The sequence below is a fragment of the Aptenodytes patagonicus genome, chromosome 11 (assembly GCF_965638725.1).
Source record: "Aptenodytes patagonicus chromosome 11, bAptPat1.pri.cur, whole genome shotgun sequence".
Lineage (NCBI taxonomy): Eukaryota > Metazoa > Chordata > Aves > Sphenisciformes > Spheniscidae > Aptenodytes > Aptenodytes patagonicus.
The window spans coordinates 1569077-1589140 of record NC_134959.1 but is presented as its reverse complement, the minus strand read 5'-3'; the positions used below and the strand labels follow the sequence as shown (position 1 = coordinate 1589140).

At 43.7% G+C, this 20064-nt stretch overlaps 1 protein-coding gene across 4 annotated transcripts in view; it reads right to left on the bottom strand.

Moving 5' to 3' along the window:
- The window catches only part of ANKRD11 (ankyrin repeat domain containing 11), a 160878-nt gene that overhangs the window by 126384 nt on the left and 14430 nt on the right, over positions 1–20064 (bottom strand). For all 4 annotated transcript variants that reach the window (XM_076348900.1, XM_076348897.1, XM_076348898.1 and 1 more), the window contains exon 2: positions 7782–7861. The gene's annotated coding sequence lies outside the window, so the exon portion shown is untranslated. The remainder of the gene's footprint in view (positions 1–7781; positions 7862–20064) is intronic.

Below are 20064 nucleotides of genomic sequence, written 5' to 3'. Positions count from 1 at the left end.
GCAATAGTATTGACAACTTAACAAGCTACCACCCCCAAAGGTGAGCTTCTAAGTCTGTTCCAAATTCAAGAGTTAAAAACATTACAGCTGAGACCACCGCTTTCGGGGGGAAGCGGAGAGTTTTAGCCAGTCCCACAGTGCTTCAGAAATCTGCTTTACTCAGTGCCGCGTTCTGCCACGGCCCTCACCGAAGGAAGGGCTGTCACCTCCCAAAATGCCCCGGCGCGGTGGCCAGCAGCCATCTGCCCGCACCCCAGGTGAGCCTGGGCAGTGGTGAAGGCAGGCAATGCGGATTAAACAGTTCCGAGTGAAAGCAGAGCTTTCAGTATTTGTCTACCAAACCAAAGCCACTTCTGAAGACGGAAAAGCCAGGCGTGCCAGCTTCCCAAAATGCCCAGGCACAGAGAGAGGTTCCGGGAACTCAAGCCCCTCGGAGCCCCTGCCTCTGCCACGGTGAGCACTGATGACAGCCTGCACCCCCTCGCCCGCGCGTCCACAAGAAGGTGCAAGTTTCTGCAAAACACCCAGGAAATCCCTCCTCCCAGCTCCTGTACACCTCCAGCAACTGGAAACAATTCGCCTCTCCAGTCTGAATCCAAGATCACAACACTAATTACAATATTAACTTGTTAAATACATTTCGATGAAGCTATCTTTGAATTTCTGCTGGATAAGTCCAGCAAACTACTATAAAACAGGCATAACGTGGCGTTGCAAAAACTGTCAGAATACCTGAGTTCTCAAGCATCTAATTAAGCCAGTAATGAATTAGATTGAGCCTGCAAGTCTCAGCCCTTGTTGTCTTGTTCTTCTAAAATTAAAGCTCTGCCAAGAATTTAACCAAGGGAACAGAAATAATGATAACGCGTAGTCTCCATCTTCACACTCGACATTTAAGACTTACTTTTCAGAAGCATTTCCTGGTTTTGTCAGAAGTCCCCTTCCAAAGAGTATCAATAAAGCATATCCATCAATTTCGCATTTGCTTCCAATATCAACAATTTCCCCCTTTTACATGTAGGTATTAAAGAAACAGGCTGCCAGACTTCGGTGGTTCAGCCAAACCATCTTCCATGCAAGGTTTCCATAAAATTCACACCCGGGTTTTTCCTGCCACTTTACACCACCAAGCAACGACTCCCACTTGGGGGGTGTCAGGCAGCTGACTTGTCCCTGTCGGACACCGACTGTCCCACCTGCAGCTCCACTAAAGATGCCCCAGTCACTGATGCATCTCCCTCGGTATTCATGCAACAGGAATGCATCCCCCCAAACACCAAAAACCACTTCCCCCCTTAAAGAACTCAGGGATTTGAGTGTCAAAATCACCAGGCTCACAATTATCTACGCCATTATTTAAAAGAGCAGAAGATAAGGGAACAAGAACATCCTCAACTATTATTCATTCAAGAAGTACAACAGTGAGTCTGGTCTTATCAGCAGGCCTTTGGTCTGCAAGCTCCTTAGGGTAGGAACAGATTGCACACCTCTTGCTGCCAAATGCATCATCTGCACTTAATCATAGCATGATGGGTATCTTCTGAAAACAAGCGATTTCAGCCATATTTTGTGTAATCCTGCCATTTCACTCCAAAGCTTGTCATCTCGCATCCAGAGTGCCACCTCCTCAGGGCGGAGACCGTAACTTCATTCCCTTTCAAGAACACACTTTGGTGCTACACAAAACACTCAGAAATAAATAAAACCATCACTCCAAACACCGCACCTCACTTCTTCAGTGAGCGTTTCTGCGTGCAGAAGCCTCCTGCAATGTGACACACCAGAACCTGCCTGAAAGCACTTTTACTTTCAGGAGAGTTCGCACCCAGGAACGCCGTTGCACAACGATGGAAGCAGTAACTGGCCGCTTACGCACCAAATAACCTACAGATTCCCTTCCCAAACCCGTGCCTCCATGTGTCACCCGGGCTGTACATCTCATAGGAGTCTTCCCATGAAATAACAGACTCTGCCAGCTACTGGAAATGATGATCCTGTGCACCGTCTACATTACAAGCTTGTTTTAATGAACTTGTTCCTAAATGCAACTGTGATTTATTAAGTATAGAGTACATTAGTACAAATCTACAAAATCCTAAGTCAAAAGTAATTTTTTTTTTTTTTTTTTTAAATTAGGATTTTTGTGGTCATAATGTAGCCCCTTCAGAGAATAAAATTATTCAAAAACAAGTGGAGTCGGGGGTGGGAGGAACCAACCAATTATTTTCCTTCTTTTTAGGTAATTACTGCCATGGTTTTGTCTAGTTCTAAACAGGACATGAGAGGAAGGAGGACAAGTGTTATATTTGGTTGTGGATCGCTCTTACCAAGAACTTCCTTCTGTGTCATGGTGAACACGCAGATCTGAATTACACCCAAAGAAATCAGTCCAGCAAGACATGTTTCAAAGTTTCTGCTCAGCCCAGATCTGTTCATTAAAGCTGCTGTATTGTGCACGTGGGCCAGGTTAGCTTATTAGCAGTGGAAAGGTTAATGAAAGCGAATTAATGTAAGTGCTCCACTCTCTAACATCTGATGTGCAAGGAAGGAGCTTCCCTACCTACACTTCTCCTGAAAGGTAGGTTTCATATTGAGGGCATGTAGGTGGCATCTGCCAAAAGTGGCATGTGAGTAACATTGGCAATTTAACAAATTCTGATAAAATACAGAGAACTGTAAAAGCAGCAATTCAAACACTCAAATCAAATGCTTACGCTGAGATTACATCTGAGAATCCAGCTTTTTCATTGGGGTAGAAGGAAGGATTTGAAAGATCTTTTCTGCAGGTGTCAGAGGTGTTTTGTGTCCAAAAAGTGAAGCCCCTTTGACCGATGAAGTGATCTAGGCTCACAATAAAGCCACCTCTGTTTAACCTCTGCTTACGGTGAAGATGTGGCTTTAAAAAATTAAATGTAGATTATATACAAAATGGACAAACAGAAAAGCTTACCGCTCCTAACAGCCATGGAAACCCACCTCACGTTCACGCAGGTACGACAGTGTACGAGCGCCGTGCCAGAGAAGAGCACTGGGTAAGAAATGCTCTCCAGCAACCCATCTCCCGTCCACCCTGGCCGCAGCCCTTCCCAGGCCGAGCCACGCACCAGCACAAACCCAAACTGCCTCACTTGAAACACTGCAGGCAAACCTGCACCGCAAGAGCCACCCAGCTGCTTTAAGGCACTTCCAAAACCTGAATTTTCCTAAGAGAAAGGGCTCCACCGTTTCAGGGGGGGGGTGAGGACCACAGCAGAAGTCAGTCAAACCCACAAGCCACACAGCTCCAATTCTTTACTGTTACATGAGGCTTAATTCCACTTGCACATGGCTTCCCCTCTCCAGGCCCTGCTTCATAACACACCGGCTTCTTGCCCCAAAGGCCAACGCTTCCACACCACACCCCAGAGCCACACGGGAAGCCTCACTGCTCAGCTCGGCTGTGACCGACACGCTGAAGAAAAAAATATTTGCTGCGCTTCCGTTATGTTACCTTCTAACCCCTATAATTTGGAAGCGATAAGAATCGAAACGTGGAAAAAAGCCTGGAAGCTCAGAAGAACGCTTCTATGCAAAGAAATATCTTCCTTGTGGAATACTAAGCTCTATTTCCCCCAAAGCAGTAAAAATTGAAAACTGTATATGAACACATTTAAGAACACTAATAGAAAAATAACAAGCAGTTAAAGTAAAGTCACATTCCACCTAAACAACGCTACATTACTGCAGCATCTGACTTTGAGGACAATTCAATCCTGGAAGCACGCGCTGTAATTGCTTTTCCAGTACGGGCCTCAGCTTTACAACCGTATCCTTCTCAGGAGGTCAGAACAAGGCACATCTGCAGCTCTGAAAAGCATTTCTGTTTAGCAGTGCTACCTTATTCATTCTTTTAATCTTACACCTACATATTCACTATGAACTCCGTAAAATACCAGTGCCAAAACCACCATCAAAAGCCTCTGCAATCTCTCTGCTGCTCGGAGAAAGCCTTGACCCCTCTGCTTCCCTAATGAAGATGTTGGGAAAGCGCGAATCACGCCAGCTGTCGGCTCCGGCGCTGCAAACCCATCGAGTCACCGAACCCCAGAACGAGCCCGGTGCGATGCAGCCGTTTCTTGCCGTCAACAAGTAAAAAGTAGCTACCCTGATGAACCTGGCTTGTTTCGAGCAAACCGTTCAAAACGGTTTAGCGAGAAGATACCTGTCCTACTCATTGCGGCGTGAGTGCTGCCGCGTTGCAGCCATTCAGGCTACGTGAAGCCGGCACCTCACACAATTGACTGAACTCCCTTTTTCTCTACCCATTTAGATAGGACCTCTGCTGCTATTACTACAGAAAGCTGGGGGGGGGGGGGGGGGGGGGGGGGGGCGGAGGGGGACGACCAAAAGACAAAAAAACCCCGAAGTCTGTTTTAGAGAACTGAGGGTAGCAGTGTTTGTAGCAACTCCTGCGTTTCGCAATAAAGGAGCCACCTTCCGAAATGGAGAAATCTCAGGCTTTCACAACACTTCCTGCAGTGGAACAGGCCCTCTGCTCCCCCCCCCACAACGTACCACAGCATTTCTGGTCCTCCAGCCGCGCCAACGCAACTACTTCTGGGTCAGCAGATCATGCCACAAGCAATCTATACAAACCTCTAAATATTTATATTTTATTTAAATGCAGAATATCTTGGTGATCAGGTTAACAGCGCACCATCACAAACAGTGGCACTGGCACATGTGACGGGAGCAAACCACCTCCCAGGGACAGAAACACCCTGCATCAGGTTTGCAGCCGAAGGGAACAGCACACGGGACACCCTCCAAGTCCCTTTCCAGCACCACAGCTTTATTTCCATTAGCCAAGCTATGAAATGTGGAACACATCATCAGAATAGAGCCAACACAGCAGGATCTTACTACAAAGGTACGCCTGGTCCTGAAGATCAAGCTCCTCAGTCTCTTTCAATGGGGAATCGAGGCAGCATCCTTTACAGCAAGTTATATGCTGGTACGCACAAGTTGCTTGAGGGGGGAGAAAAAAGCCAAACCAGCCAGTTTTGTGCCCCAGTGGATTTTCAGTCACAGGTTTACAGCAAGGGCAACCTCATTCTCATGGTCACGAACGGACGGGTGACAAAAGCTGAGCACTTTCACGATGCACCACCTTCCCTTCAGACGAGACAGAAGGTGGCACATCATCACCCTGTTCGTTTGGCACACGAGTACCAAGGCACCCCAGGGTTTTACCCTGGCACAGCACAAGGAGTTAACACAGATGACAAGGACCCGCTTTTAGAATGACTGCCTTTTAGGACGAGAGATTTTTACTCAAGCTTGGGCCAGACATTAATTCAGTTCAATCCTTGGGCTACTCGGAGGATGGCATAAACTGCACATCAGTGCACTGGCGGATACCTGCGTGATAAACTGCAGTGACCGTGTATGCCATAGCCTCCCCACCAGCACAAAGCCTATGAATTCACCTCTACAGTTTCAGAACGTGCCAGATTTGGGTAATTCTTTTCAGCCAACACTGGAAGATTCTGATCTTCTCCCCCTGTTCTCTTCTCCCCAACATCTCCATACTGCAGTGGCCCAGGAACAGAGCTATTAGACCCCAGACAAATAGGAATTTTAAGTAATGCAATAGTCTGTCTTTGCAGAGCAGCAGATAAAAACTTATTTTACTGGAAAAGGTCACTTAACTATCATCTCCCAGGGCTCACAAAACACACAAAGCACAATCACTCTTCTTTCTTTTTTTTTGTTTCAGAAGTCAGATAAACATCCAATTTCATAGTAATTATTTCTTTCTACACAGCGTGAATGTTTTGTCACATCATACAGCCTCAACCTTCATCTGTCAAGTTTTTCCATTCACGGTTTCAGCTAGACCCATAATCGACATAGCATGGCTTTATATAAACAAAGTACAAAACATCCAGAGAGAAAAGGGCTAAAGATGGAGAAAGGCCTGTGTGGCAAACTTCTCTAAAGGGCAGCTACCATAGCGATGTAGCACATAATTTAAGCTCTCAGTAATAATCCTAGAAGATATTAGTGGCCAAAAGGCAGGTGATGCAGACAAAAGGCCCTGGAGAGGTGCAATCTGCCATAATGCTCTATAATCTGTCAGGAAGCAAGTCATTTTGCCCAGCGGGCAAGTATACTATGCAAATACGTTAGAATGTTTAGTAAGTTTTCGTTTAAGTGAAAGGTACTGCAATTAATACTACCATGTTAAAAGTACGGTTTGCATTCAGAAAAAGCAAACCACCATTGACTTCAAAATTCGGAAGAAAAATCTTCGTACCGAACTATGAAATATAACAGGCAGTAAACAACCTGGTTTACAATTGATGTTAGGATTCAGCTCAGTTTTTCAGGGGACTGCAGAGCACCCATTAAGGAAAGAGCTACTGCATACTACAGCAAAAGGTCTCACACTTCATACACTTTAATTACCTAGCTGCAGCAGGGGAGAGTTACTGATGCCTAGCCTGTTTTGTTTCACCGTGAAAGGCTTCTACTGCTATTAATATTCGCCAAGGGAAACGGAAATAACGTCTTGTCTTCATCTGAATACCTTGGAATTATTACAGACAAACTAAATTGGAATTATTATGAACAAACTAAATACAAAGGTATTTTTTTTTTCCCCCTCAAAACCCAGGACAAAAGAAACCTACCAGCTCGCAAAGCCACCTGGTAGAGCAGACCTGTATTTCTACACAGAGTAACTCTCCTTCAATAATGGCCTTTATCGTAGCAACAATTTCAACACAAATCATCCCATTGCAGCATAAACCAAGAGGTCAGCCAAGTACCCAAAGCCCCACGGCAGAAGCAACACACTGTAGGTTATCCATTGAGAGCCTTCTCCGTAGTGTTTCTGGGCACGCTGGGGATGACCTTCAACTCTGCACCGCCGAGCTTCCCCTCCGTAACGCTGCCATGACACACACTGCAAAGCTGAGCTCGCGGAGAGCAGTGAACAACAGCTTTTATTCAGCTCGCAACACACCAAACTGCCAGTACCGCAGGAAAAAAAAAACCACAGCAAGAACAAACTCCTTCCTACCAGCTACATCTGTACCATTTGCTTTCCAGAGGATAGCACTGACCTCTCCCATCCTCTCTCAAAATGCAAAAATCTCTTCCCCCCCCCCAGTTCCACTCTAGGATAGCCTGTTATTTCTACATCTGCTAATGCTACCAAAAAGTTGAATCCTAACACTGAATCAAACTGTAGTCTCAGCATATTGGGAGGTTTCTCTGCCCAAAATGAAACATAGGTGCCATCTGTTTCAATTATAACTAATCACAAGGAGACATAACATTGTGAAACTGGCAATTCTTAATAGACTTTTGTTTTTTTTTTTAAAAAAGACATTTGAAAGTGAAAAGAAAGAAAGAGGACCGTGGTATACTAGAGGTAGGAGGATATTTAATACTCGGCAGTCAACAGCACCAACAAGCTAGGCAGTCTGCTGGACAAACCAGTGCTGGAACTGCCCCCACAGGAAAGTTAACTTCTGCTTTCACTGAAGTCAGGGAAAAACTTGCTACGTTTGAAATGATATGAAAGTGAAAGGGCATCTCAGAACTAAAGACATTTCCGAAGATATTCTTGGTTAGTACCTTTAAGTTATTCCATAGAAGTTTGCAATTTTTACCTTCAAATTTCAGAAAATGAAAAAAAAATTACAAAAAACCCACAAACACATCGACATGGACACAAGCACTTGTTAGGTAATAAAACAGAAAATTTGGACAGAAGCAAGGTAAATATTTACCGATTCCATAGTTGAAAGCTGTTGTTAGCAGGACGTATATTAAAATCCAACAGAGGTGTGTCCCAAAAACGCTGTATAATCTGAAAAACACAGGAATTAGTTCATTAGAAAATTAAAACACACAATTTAACTTTATTCACAACAAGCATGCTATATTTGAGTACATGAAGGCTACTAAATACAAAACCTTGCCTACTCCAGAAATAAACTTTCCGATAATGAGTCTGCCCAAGCAGAAGAATAAAAGAAATGGTGGAAAGCCTCGCAGAGCATCAACCAAGTTCCATAATTTTCTGATAATAGAGGAAAAAAAAAAATTTTACTTGTCTCAAGGTTTCTGTAACCATCTGTGTGGTTTTACAGTCATTTTATTTACAAAAAAAAGGTATGTCACCACCCCCAACTGTGAGCAACTCATGAACCGACAGACTACGCAGGGAAAGAGTGAACTGCCCACGGCGTGCTACCTGCACCCTGTGCCGGTAATTCACTTTCTTGAACAACTTATGTGGAATTACCCGTGACACAAGCGCTTTCTTCTTAAGCATACCATTGGATCCTCGCTCTGAATAGCAGTTAATCTATTACAAACCTCTAACTTTTTCTTTATTTTTTTAAACAGCTCTTGCTGCACCTTTCAAGGATATTTTTCCAGCTACAAATTCCCAAAGTGAAATTTCCGACGCCGGGCAGGAACCAGCAGGAGCTCTCAGCATCCAAGGCAAAGGGGAATTACATTCATTAACTGGGTGACCGAACTGGTACATAAAAGGGTTGGCGGACGATTCCGAGTCCAAAACCCAGTACCTGAACCCTTCACCACTTCTCACGACAGCGGAACACTCAGCTGCACGGTGTGAGCAGTCTCAGGTGACTGTCACATCAGCGCGGGCAGAAACCCGACTTGCCTGACAAGCGTCAGGGCTGCAGCTAAACCCATGAGTCACCCAGCTCTGCCTGCACACCCGACGAGCACGTTTGCTCAGAAATAAATTTCTCTCCCAGCCAGAGCAAACTAGTCTGTTCCAGATGAGATCTCCACAAAGGTCACTGTCGTTTTTCAGGTGATCTGGCCTGCTCCCCAACTGCAGAGGGGACAAGTTTCGGACAGCACAGCTCGGTAGGAGCCCGTACAAGTCATATGAGCAAGGGCGAGCCTGAACTACAAATAAGCATGTTTGAGGGCTTGCAGTGTGGAAGACCAGAGAGCTTGGACAGAGCCACATGTAAAACACACTCTTATCCCAGATTTTTTACATCCGTGATGAACCAAAACACCTCCTGATATCTGCTCAGCATTAGCAGGTTCTTACTTCTACCTGTAAGGGACCTGTAAATATGGGAAAAGTCAACATATGCTCTACGCAAAAATGCAGAATTTCTTCAAAACGTGCATTAGATGTGTAATAGCAATACCTGAGCTTCTGCTACGCTTCCACAGAGAAGCAGCTCAATAAAGGAACTTTGCAAAAAGAAATAAGCTGATGACGTACTGCAGACTACAACTGCTAAAGCTCGGCTGTGTCAGGCAAGCAGCAGTAACCTGAAGCACAGGCACTGGGCCTTCCCCAGTCCAACTGAAGTTGTTCTGGTCTGCACAAACAGGTTAAAGGGTTAATTGCCAACTCCACATACTGCTCGCTGCCAAATTCCCCACTCAAAATCCCGCGTCCCGTCTGATCTCTAGACTCTGTAAACCACACCGAGGGACACAACGACCAACCCCTGCTCCAGCTGACAATGGAAAATTTGAATTTTTTCCAAATAACCTTTTCTTCTAAAAGGAGAAGTTCTAAAAACCAATTTTATACTCAAAACCTCACAGATATAAAGTTACAAGTGGGGAACTACAAAGTACAAAATGTGTTCTTTTCAGCAAAACTAACTACCACTTTTATTTGCTTCTTCGTTTACAGTTGCCCCTTACAAAGTGCTAAAGATTCCCCAAGTCACACAGACCACCTTAACTTAGGACCTTCACCTACTGGTCGTCGTCCTCCTCCTAATTACACTCTGCTTCCCGTGTTCTTCTTCCAAAACCTCTCACACCGACGCCTTTACCATGGAGCTCCTTCAGGGCAGCCAACCACTACTTTTTAAACCTTGTTTTAATCTATTCTTATTCTCCCAAATTCCGCCTCCACAGCTTCAAGGCCCAGCTCCCTCGTACCATGCTCCAGAGTGCAACGCTTCTTTAAACAGCAACAGATTTAGTTTCCTATAATCTTTTCACAACTTAGCAGTCAACAGCACTGGCCTATGTAGAGCTCGTGACACACAGTTCAATTTTATACTTTATTGCCGCCTGTCACCTTACAAACCGCTTCTCTGATGTAGCTGGATTTGGACACCTGCCTTCCACCAGGACGGTCTTTAAAGAACCATCCAGGAGAGACCCTGAGGCTAACCGGGACAGATATACGGCGGCGGAGACTGGCAACCCTGGGAGGGCCTCGTTTGTTTTGAGAAACTTTCACTCCCTGATGAAAAATTGAAGATGTCCAGATGAGCAACACAGCTGCATCCAGGGTAGAGCTGCTACCAGCTGAGCTAAGGAAAGTCTTAGGACCCACAGTGAAAAGGAGCAGGCCAAAATAAAACCAAAAAACCCAAAGGAACGCGTAAGGGCGCACGGTCCTGACCCAAAGAAAAGAGATGCTGCAGCAGGGAAACCTTTCCAGACAAACAAAAGGGAAACAAATGAAAGTTTTCTGACATTTTTCTTTCAAAAGAGCAAAGGAGATAAAGACATACAGCTACCTCATGGGTTTTTTCCAAGGCAAGTGAGTCCTGGGGCACTGAAGGATCCCCCGATGGGGAACTGCAGTCCTACGGAGTTATCAAATTGCTTATGAAGTACAGCAAATACTTCAGCAGAAGATGCCCAATGCACAGATCATGGGCAAAACCTGACCGGCTATATGTATTCGGGTCACTCGCACAATGTTCCTGTTGTGCAGAATCCAACGTTTCAATTTAAAACTAACTTCACTTCCAAAAGCCTAAATTATAATGAATGTTAGATGCATTTATCCATCCAATTTTCTTAGCTTTAGTCTGATGAAAACGTATCACTTCACAAACTAACATTACTATCCTTGTTTTCCCTTCTGTGAACTTGCACTGCTGACCGCTGGACAACACTCCGACGCGTGCCAAGCTAGCTACAGCTACACAGAAATCATTTTGCAATGCAAAATGGCAGACATTCATTTTTCCTTTGCATTGAAATCCTAGTATAAATTCCAAATAATTAAGTGTTCAAGGTGACCAGATTCTGGTTTAAAACAGGCTCAGTCTTTCAAGACCTGTGACGTTTTATTTCATATTAACATGAAGTAATTTGGAAACTCTGGGTAAGCAGACAGTTCCATTAAAAAAAAAAAAAAGTGTTTCAACCTCTAAGTTCTCCCACCAACTTCTGTTCTTTAACACGTAGTCCTCAGCAGTTCCCCACTGATTAGTTATTGATTCCTCTTACTGCGCTCCCAGACAGATCAGTAAACTTCAGATTTAGAGCACACGGTGCAACTTTTCCTAGTGCTCGCTGAAAAAATTGGGAATTAAGTAATTCAAACTTCTTTAATAAAAGGGTATCTCGTAACTTTACAGAAATCGGTATTTGAAGATGGAAAATGCTTTACAATCACAAGATGTGACCCGAAAAAAACAGTACACTTGCATTAAGATTAACTATAGACTATTTACATCAAAGCAGCTCGGGCAAGCAGTTGAGATCCGGCAGGGGAACACTAACTGGTTCCAGTAGCGAGGCAGGAGGTGGCTTCACTGACTGACGTCAGCCATAAAAGAATAAAACCGGAGCGGTTCTGCACAGATGCAGAGCCACTTAGAAGGGTCCCTATGAAAAACGTGGTCAAGATTCAACAATTTTATACATCTAGATATTTCTAAGTTTGATCAACTGAATGCAGAAAGGGTTCTACTTAAATCTCCATTTTACAGGGAGTAGGAAAGAAGCCGTCTGCTGAAGTCTCAGTTCAAGCAATCAAGAGGCCAACCTCCCCACAAGCACGTATGTTTTTTCTTACCAGTGCTTCTCTGAAGCAAAAAGCTGTATTTCGATTTAAAGACAGACTTGCATCAATTCAGATTTTATGGTGATCCAGAACTAAGAAGCGTAACGAGGTATCAGTACGAGATTTAGATTCTGGTTTAGACCAACTTCTGAATGGAAAAAATCTCTAGGGAGCAGGACAGTCTTTTTCCACAGCACTCATCCGCTTCCCTCGAAATAATTTCAGGAAGAGACAGGATTTCAATGAGGCATCTCCCTGATGGCTTCAGAAAAACATACACTGGGGAACACATAAGACATCAATGAGCTTACGCTTCAGATAAGCTCCATTACCTCAGATGCAGAACTCAAGGAGGTACGGGTACAACAAATTTGGAGGGAGGGGAAATCTGGAAACGTTTTCCAATGCACTCCATAGGCATGCTCAGAACAACTCGGCAAGACTGCCTGCACAGCTTTACACAGCACCCTGTATACAAACGCTGATCTTTCACCCTGCTGAAGTGATGAAAAGACTTATTCTCAGAAATTGTAAAATCACATTACAATTCAAGAATCTGAGAAGGGGGGGGGGAATCCATAAGCAGACAGCACTACAAACCCCACATACTTATTATCAACGACATGCCTTCCAGGAATATTTGTAGGTACCTTCTGCAACAACAGGGATTCTATTCCTGCCTGGTTACAGCATCCAAGTCGGTTGAGAATCCAAACAACAAGTGCTGGAGTTCGGGGAAGAAATCTAAGTGCCACATACACAGAAACAGTGCAGAAATCACTGCCTCCGCTCCTTTCTGTAGGTTTTGCTCACACCCCCTTGAAAGCCAAGAACAGTCCTGCCCACTGCAGCACTGAAAGCTTTCCTCTGGACCCTCGAGGGGACGTACGGCTAATAAAGATCATCAGATTTGTGGTACTTTCACTCAAGAGCCTGGAAAAGCACACCCAGACCATTCTACACAGCTCGGGACTATTTAGAAAGAGAAGGAAAAAGGAGAGGTGTTGCACTGGAGATCTGAAAGGGAGGAGAAAGAGTTGTTTCCAAGAAATACGCAGAAATTAGAGATAAATAACATGCCTTTAACTGAAATGCCCTGCATCCTATCAGTAGCTTACAGACCAACCACCTCCAAATACATGCATGCTGAGCAAACTGTTATGTTCAGTGGGACCAGAGTCACACTCGCTCACGCATGCAGCTGCTCCTACACTTTAAGAAGAAATTTCCAGTACTGGTGTGAGCTACAGAAAGTGCCTTTCACTAGAATCTACAAAGCAGCAAATATTTCCGCAGCAATCGTGAAAGCCAACTATGCTCATACAGTACCAATTACCAAAGCGAAAAACCGAAGTGCAGAGAGGATTCCACTAGTGCTTAAAAAAACCCAAAACCTTTCAGTATGTTTGATCGTGAGAAAATTGTAGCATCAAGTAAAATTTAATTTGATAGCTTCCAGAAACTAAGTAGGTAATATATTCTTGGTCTCAAAGTTCCTTTATTTTGCCCTGCAGACAACATGCATGCCGAGATCTACATTTTTTAAAGCTCCTGTCATCTTTGCCACTTGATAAAAATACAAAATAACCTGATAATGTCATCAAAAACACAGATCAAGATACTTATGTGTGGGCTGAAGAGCCTAAGGCTCAATTTATCCCACCGAAACAAGCATGAAAGAAGGGAAAGATGTGGTTCCTGTGGAACCAAATTGCCCTTTAAGTGTTTTAATTTAAAGTCTGACATGGACAACACAGTCCACAAGAAACTGGGGGTTGACAACAGTCTAAATTCAGGAAGGACTAAGCTGTTTAGAGACCTCCAGCAAACAAAAAGAATCTGGGATCTGTGATGTCAAATAACTAGTTTCTATGTGTTTCAGGTATGCCTCAAGATTTGTGCTTTTTTCAATTCATTAAATGACACTGGTTACAGTATTTACACACCGATACAACAATCGGACTCAGCTTCCATCACCAATATTCTTGGCTGACCCCGAGGAATTACTGCACACCATTGTTGTCTGCTTTATAAATACTCCGAACATCATGCTTGCAAGGAGAAGGGGAAACGATGCTTGTGTACGGTATGTTTTTATGTCTCCTTTTATAGAAATGAGACTTGAGAAGTTCAAATAAAAATTCTGCAGTTCATTTCAGTAGGTCAAAAGATAGTATACAAGTCTAACTACTTTTATGTTTGAATTGCATTAAACTAAAAAACTAATTAGCAGCAGAAGCCTAATGTTTCACTGAGTTTAACCCTTGCAAACACACAACAGGCAGTTGAGCAATAAACTCTGAAGTTACTGGACATTCCAACTTTATTACCGGTTATCTGTTCATATCAGACATTTAAAGTTCTCCATCCCTCAAGAATATCTCAAAATTGCTAACTCCTAAAATTACCTATCATTTCTCCTGGAAAGATCGGTGAAAGCAGCCTGAAAGGCACTTGGCAGGGTAAAAAAACTGGGGCTGTCAGAAGAGTCCCGGCTCCCAGCACAACCTGAAAGCTTAAATCACCGAAGCAACTCATTTTTTTCTTGGCATGATGTGGCAGAAGAGCAAAGCAAGCCTGAACAGTTTCCACTGAATCAGATTTTTCAATTCTGTGCACACAATTAAGAGTTCTGGAAATACACGAGCATGTTCCCTCATCTCTCCTCCTTCACCCTTACCACCCTTCTGCGGCTTCTCTGATGAGTGGAAAGTATTAAGTCAAAATACAGCTTCTGCAATTTCCTTAACCAACCTTGGACTGAAGCTCAAGGCTACAACTTGCCCTTCTGTACTAGCAAGCAGAGACAAGACTCAGTCTGCCGGTCTAGAGGACACACTGTTTTCCATGCTATGATTTAGTCTGCGTAAGTTTAAAAAAAAAAAAAAAAACCAACCAACCCTCCCCTAGTTTTAAAAAAAAAATGTCGAATACCTTAAAGATTATGCACTTTTATCAGCAAATGGATAAAGAAGTCTTAACTATACTAGCAACATTTGCCTTGTAACAGCATTAACTTATACAAGTGGCCATCTCTGTCATGGATGGAAATAAGAAAATGGTCAGGCACCCAAAAATGGCTATCCACTGTCAGTTCAGCAGCCTAGGAAGCTACAAGCATCCTTGCCTGTCAGCCCCAATGCTTCCAAATAATCCTCCAGACCCTTACCATTTTTCTTTTTTAGAGCGCCAATATGAAATGTAATTACCTAAGACTGCTGGGTCCTTCCAGCCTGGTTGAAACTCTTCCAAAAAGATGCATTATCAGGCTCATTTCTTTATTAAATGATCTGCACATGCAAGCAAAGATCCACTGCCTTGCTTTGGAAAAACACGTTATTACCGGTACACAGCAAAAACGAATATACACGTTCAGCACGTGAGAATGGGTTTCTGAGAAAACCATCAGCACAGAACAACAGTATCATATCTACTTTCAAATAACCTGAACTGGTTAGCTATCCAGCCATAAAATTCAACATCAAATTGTACAGAACCCTCAAGCTGTTTATTTTAGTGTACAGTATAGCTGTTTGGAAGACACACAGGATGCACAATGGTGTGGATATTCAAAGCAGAACCTTTCCATGATTATTTTTAGTTCGCATGAAAATAAGAAATTGTAACCTCCGTATCGAAACATTTGCTGAGCCCCATCTGAAAAGTAGTAAATTTCCAATCCAATTATTCTATAGTCAGATAATACAAAGACAGTATAAATCGCACTTTTTTTAAAGCTTAAGTACAGCAGCATACATGTAGACATGTAAAATGAAGGGCATAATATAGTTGAAAATCAAACATTTTAGAAAGCTTTATCCAGGAAAAGACTTTCAGGTCAATGCAGAAACCAACACACAGTAAGTTGAAGTAAAAGGTAGGAGGCAAAGACAAAACATGCTCTTCTTGGACATACAAACAAGAAGTAATAAAGGAAAACTAGCACTACTGGAGTCAACAGCATGAGCAGTAATATTCCCAGATGTTGACAATTAGAAAGGTTTATGGGAAAACTAAAAGAAATCAATCAAGTACTAGACAACTTAGTGTATATTCAAAAGCGACAGAATTTAAGTTTCTTACAAAAAACAGCCAGAAGATTACTCAATTCCTGTCCACAGGTACCTATAAAAGAACCGCAACAGATTCATCTGGCAAGCAAACTGAGCTGCCACTTTCTCCAGCTGAGATTTGTCATAGCCACCCTAGAAACTTACCACCTGCACTTAAAAACAAAAATAACCCCCACTGACCTAGGGGAATTTCTACCATTTGAGATCTAAAAGACGCATGATAAAGAATATGCTGATACGCCATCACAAGGGACACTCAAAGGTGAATTTTGAAGATAGACAAAAGTACTGCCCACCTTTGAGAGCTCAAAAAACCCCCCACCACGCTGAACAGAATGAAGCCAAGCTAAAAAATCTTGAAGCTTCAACTTGTCCTAATTAAGCTCCAAGATGCTGTCCTTCAACAACCCAATGAAGACCAGAAGTATGTTCTCTGGAATTAAACCAGTAATTTAAAGTTAGATCACAGCTGCTGCCACACTTCAGGTACCTTCTCCTTTTCATTCCTCCTAAATACAAGTCTGAAGTGGGACAAAGACATACTTCCCATCATTAGACTGAATACCTTCCCTGTAACTTTACTAAGAGCCCTTTACTCATCTGTTCCACTCAAATTCCCTTTGTAAGTTCTTCTCAGGGAAAGGAGGAGGGTTAATGATGCTACTAGGCTAGGAAGAGCACCGCTTTATTTAAAAATATGAGTCTGCAATTTCTTACTCCCTGCTCAATTTTAACACACTGAGAAAATACAGACCATTCTTTGGAAGAAAAAGAGTGACAGACAGACACATTTGTCACCCTTACAGTCTCAGATATTTGCAACCATGCAATTCGGTGGCAAATTGGATACAGGTTACTATTAATAACTGAACTATTTTTCCTTTCCTTTCTGAAAGCTGATTTGTGAAAAGGATGCAGGCATCCCATTTTAAAACGCACTAATGAGCCAAGGAGGAGTCAAGGAAGTCACCGTTCAGCCTTCAAGAACATACACGTAGACGCTCTCGAAGAGGGGAAAAAAAAACAGAGCAAACTTATCCAAGGAGTGCACGATCACCCGCTCCAAGCGGGTGATACAACCTCCTCAGCCAAGAAAACTCCGTGTAGTCACAAACTTTACAACCGGAGAATTCAACAACTTGGATACAGGTTTCTTTTCTTTAAGAATATGCAGGTCTCACTCAAAGGCTCCCAACCAGATACGTACAGCCATTTCAAGGACTAGATGACACCGTTACCTGCCATAGCAGCAGACCTGGCTTGATGACCCAGGAGGTCCCCAGAAAGCGATGTGAAAAATGCAATTGTTAAAATGTGCTCAAGTCTTCAGTTTCCAGAGTTACGCAAGTGCCTTACAATCACCTCAAATTACACAGCAAGGAGAAGCCGTAAAGGAAGCGCCTCCTTGATTTACACACGGCATCTCTCCCCTATTGTCTAGGTCCTGGCAAGTTAAGGTCAGAATAAAAAGAGATTCTTTAAAAATACCACATAAATTGAAAGCACCTACAGCTTCCACTGATTATTCTTTTTCCCCTTCTATTATAAGCCCTGAACAGGTTTAAGTAGCAGTTGCCATCATTAAAGAAGTCGCTCCCCTCCCATTTTCCATTCTCCTGAAAAATGAACATCCTGGCAGCACCAGGTAACGGTGATGAAGCAGCAGGCTGCTGCAGCCTCACTTAGCTACAGACAGCAGGTCTGGAAAATGCTGAGAGGAGGGCACAGGCCACCTCAGCCACAAAGACTCACCAGAGAGCATTAGTGAAAAACAGAGTAAGGGAGTCGCATGTCTGTGTACGTCAGCAGTACCCCAGCTCCTCAGGAGGGGCTCGAGGGCTGCGGGTGAAGTAACCGGTTACAGCTGAGCAAAGCTGAGCAGGGAGATCTGCCGCTGCCCGGCTGCTGGATCCCCTGCTTCTCCCTCGGGCCACTTCTGGACCTTGTCCATGAATCAGCTTAACCTGCCAGCCCAGCAGAAAACCTACTCGTCTTCCTCTGCCTACTGGTCTCCCATCTCAGCAGGGGCTGAATTGGCTGGTGCGCCCTGGGAAGAAGCAGCACTCGCCCAGGGAAGGCGGGGGAGCCTCACCCCCCACCCCCCCCCCAGCAGCGGTGAACCGGCTCCGGCCGTGCCATGAAACCACTCCCCAAGAAAAATCTACAAACACCTAGTGAAAGGGCGTATCCCTTCCTTCAAACACATCGCCATCCAAATAAACAGCACAGAGGGTGGCAAGGAAGGACAAAAGGACAGAGTCGGGATTAAACCCAGTCCCTTGATCCCCGGCCAAATGGCCTACCCATAAGCCCACGCAACTTCCAGAGCCAATTTAAAATCCTGAGTGTGCCATACTTTAGGTTATAAAATCATATTTAGACACACATTTGAAGTGTTCTTTGCTCTGCTGGTGGCTAAAAAACAATTCCTTTGTCATCAAATCTTGCTTCAGCAAGCTGACATGACGTTTTTAACTCAGGAAATAAGATAATTATGGTTCAAGGTAAACAACTACAACCGTGCATCATAAACAGTTTCTAATTTTAAGCCTGAGTCCCTCTAATGCCATCCATTTTTTAAAGAAAGTTTCCTTACAAATGGTGGTTCAGGTTGTCTAAGTAGCTTGCGACTGAGCCCTGTTGCTGATTAGCATCAACAGTAGGTCTCGGGAAAACACGGGCAGGTGTAGCAGATAAAAGTCTAGCAGATGCAGCAGGTGAGCTCCTGTATCAAAATGAGTCAAGGTAAGCCAAACATGAAAGGAGGAAAATATACTCTGAATCTTAAATAGCTCAAGAGGTAAAAACTGTATCTCTCTTAGGAACACACAGAAAACAGTAAGCGCTGAGACCAAAGCTACACATCATTTACGCAATGTTTGCTGCAAGTCATTTTATATCCCAGACCTCAAACACCCCACTGCAGCTTCCCCAGTGGCACAAACAGCAAGAATTCAAGTTATAACTCGCCACAAGAATATCAGCTACCAAGTTGTTCAACACAAGGCAGTAAACTCACCTACAGCTATCTTGGGCTGTGTCTAAACTAGCCCTTGTGCTACTGCTACCATAAAACATTCTCCAGAGTTACCTAGAAACAAAGCCTTACAATAAACAGAAGCATCACTGCCGAGACTTCGTACGCCAGAAATGCTTTAGCACAACATCTGAATTTGTCCGGAACTACAATGAGGTATTGAGGGCAGCAAGCTGTCTGCCTCCAAGATGAATCATTACGCACAGAGGTAGCAATAACTCCAAGTGTTGCTTACAGGTGTTAGCCTGGTAGGCTTTCATTCTTCCTCATCCAAAGAAAAAGAAGTACTAAATTACAACCAAATGAATGCAGCTGAATGAGAGAATGTAGTAAAGCAAGCGAGATCCGATACAGACAAAGCATTCTTAACACACTTGTGCTTAGAAGAGACAGAAGTGGTCAAAACTATTCAAACAGTTGCGAGAACGCTGTGTTTCCGCAGAAGACTAAACACTAAAGAGAAATCAGGTGGTGAAGCCCGCGCAGCTTGGGAGAGCTTGCTCCTCCAAAACTTTTCATCATTAAACATTTTCAAACAACCCCACCCCATTTCTGCTATTGTTGTCAGAGAGGGAATTCCAACCAGAACAATTATTTCCACCACATTCTTCTGTTGGAAGAAAAATGGTAATACTGCACAGCAGAAATACTAGATGAACTACTGCATAAATTGTAATACAAGTCTCCTTCCTAAAGAAAAAAGGATTAACGTGCCTTGAGCCCGTTGTGCAGCAGCACGAGCGTATTTTTAGATACAAACACTTGAAGGCAGCAATATGGTGGAAGTCTCCCAGGTTGAAGTTAGCCGTGGGAGGTTAATCTCTCTACACCCTGGAGAGGGCAGTTCATTAAGAGGCTGTTCACAGCAGAAGGAAACAATTCACCCACTCCCTGAAGAAAACCCTCTTCCCACGACTGCACACAAGGCCGCTCCTCTGAACTCTCCACCGCCCCACATCTCATCCCGATTTGCACCATTTTCTTGGTAACAGCACCATGTCCAGGCTGTGTGAGAAAGCACGCTTCCCTTCCAGATCTCTAGCACGATTAATGGAGCTAAATTCAACGCTGCCTTCAAGGCACGACACGGGATGCAAAGTGGCTCAAAGTCAACCCACGCGTCCAAGAAAAGG